The sequence below is a fragment of the Chanos chanos genome, chromosome 1, assembly GCF_902362185.1.
Source record: "Chanos chanos chromosome 1, fChaCha1.1, whole genome shotgun sequence".
NCBI lineage: Eukaryota > Metazoa > Chordata > Actinopteri > Gonorynchiformes > Chanidae > Chanos > Chanos chanos.
This window is the reverse complement of record NC_044495.1, coordinates 4031738-4034040: the sequence shown is the minus strand read 5'-3', so window position 1 is coordinate 4034040 and position 2303 is coordinate 4031738.

The window sequence follows — 2303 nt, the reverse complement described above, 5'->3', positions numbered from 1 at the left end:
GTGGACGCACCTCAGTTTTTTCCTCGTTGTCGCACGGAAAAACATAGCCACGTCAAAAGCAGATAAATCCAATTGTGGCACAGAACCAAACAACTTATTTTTTTCCAAATAACTATCCCATCAAGACTGAAAAAACTTTGGAGGGTGCATTCGGACCACATCAGATAGACTTCTCGTAAGACCCCACGCTCGTGAACACAGGAATTTATAATAGGACAAAGACTTAATCATGGTGGAACAAGAACTGGATTGGATTTCTCTTTATAACCTTGGGTGATTAAACAGTTAATTTTATTAGTAATCCTGGCAGAATACATGCAGAGCTGAGTAGGAAGTCATATATTATTGAGATCTGAGGGTACAATGAGAGAACAAAGCAAAACAGATTGATCTAAAATGAATGAGTGTCTGAATAAATGAAGAGGAATGTCATAGTTGTTCCTAAACAGAGAGAAAAAAAAGAAAAGAAAAGGAAAAAAAAAGACATTGACCAGATCAGTGAACGACCCCAGTGCTTCTTTGAGAAATTTCCTCTGTGCCATCACAATTCATTAAAAGACAGACAGTGGATTTATATAACAGGGGAAACTGTTGAAATTAGTGATCTGAGAGGAGTCCGACACGTTCAATAGCGACTGTGAAATTGCATGTCATTAGCACATTGTACCAAATGAGAATTTCTAAGCAACGCTGTGTGGTGTTTTTTTTTTTTTTTTTTTTTTGCTATAAATGAATTAGCCTGGCACATCTGCAAGAAAGCTCTTACTTACTGTGAGAGAGATACTCTGAGAAGAGCTAACAAAAAGCTGACCTGAATTCTGATTGGCTAAATGCATCTGACCCATGAGGCTGCATATCATGGACAATCGCTTGTATGTATGTATAGGTTTAAGTCACAGGATGTCCCCAGTCCCCGAAAAGTTTAATCGGTAAAACTTAGACATACATGCACTGAGCATTTTCTCTCTCTCTCTCTCCCCCTCTTGAATTATTCCTGAGTGATAAAAAAAACACTTTTCTCTGGTCAGCTGACTACACTGCATGCTCAGTGGAGCGAATCATCTTTATGGAAAAAAAAAAAAATCACATTATATACATTTCAGCTCGGTCTTCGTAGTTCTTCAAGAGTCTAGCGTGATGCAGCAACCTAGAGCTGCTGTTAACATCAAAAAAAGGCTGGTATATGAGTTTTGGGGGAGGGGAGGGGAGGGTAGGGGAGGGGGTTTAAGAGGAAGATGAAGAAGAACAACTCTTCATAGAGTGAGCATTTGAAATATGTCTCTGTTTTTAAGTGAGGCTTTCTCAGAGCCTTACCCAGATGTCAACATGACAACAAATGGCAATATGCAATTAATCTCTCTCTCTCTCTCTCTCTCTCTCTCTCTCTCCCCTCTCTCTCTGTCTGCCTGTCTTTTTTAAAATCTTATTATAGTTCATTCTGGCAGGCCTTTTTGACGTAATATATGGTAAGAGACCTGGGGGACAGCTTGCCACCCACAGACGCTAGCCATGTCAGCTCTTACCTATTAAAGGATCAAAGCGTTTAATTACCCATTTCATAAGGAATACATTATCGACTGTGTTTGATGTGAATAAAGCATCGAAATCATTGATATTCCTCCAACGTACATAATAATGAAACCCGCTGTGCCTTTTCTTTTTGGCCCTCAGATGCTGATGTGTCGATTGCTCGTTCTCCGCTTGGGGTTGTTTTCCCAGACTTTATGTAGTATTATTTTCTGCTACTGATAAGGATAGGAATAAAGATTAGGATTTGTGGCGGACTTTTCTTCCAATAAAATGGACGCAAGGGAAAATATATCCATTAAAATACAGAATACGTCAGAGATTGCAGGTATTTCAGTGTTTGAACGAAGGAAAATAGCAGGTAGTCCGGATGCGGGCGATAGTTAGCTTCACTTACTCGAATTTAGTATTAATTCAGACTTTTCTTCGGATGTATTTTTGAAAGAAATGAAGGAAACTGTGGGTTTTCTCAGCTGGTTTTCAACTCTCCTGTTTGGTTCTGGAATTGTTTATTTGCTTAGAACTGACCCTATTTTTTGCGTTTCTTTATTTCTAAAGATTAGGTCTATACGCTGTGACAAAAGTCTTGAACAAGTTACAGTATCTGAAACGGATATCGAAGTTGCTGGACAATTACATGGATCAGTAAGAACACTTTCCGATCGTTGATCACACGTGTACAGTGTTGATGTCCATGTTCGTGGACTAATGCTCAATTTAAACCAGTCGATAAATCATCTCGTTTTTGCTGTGTGTCATATCTCTTCCAGTTCACT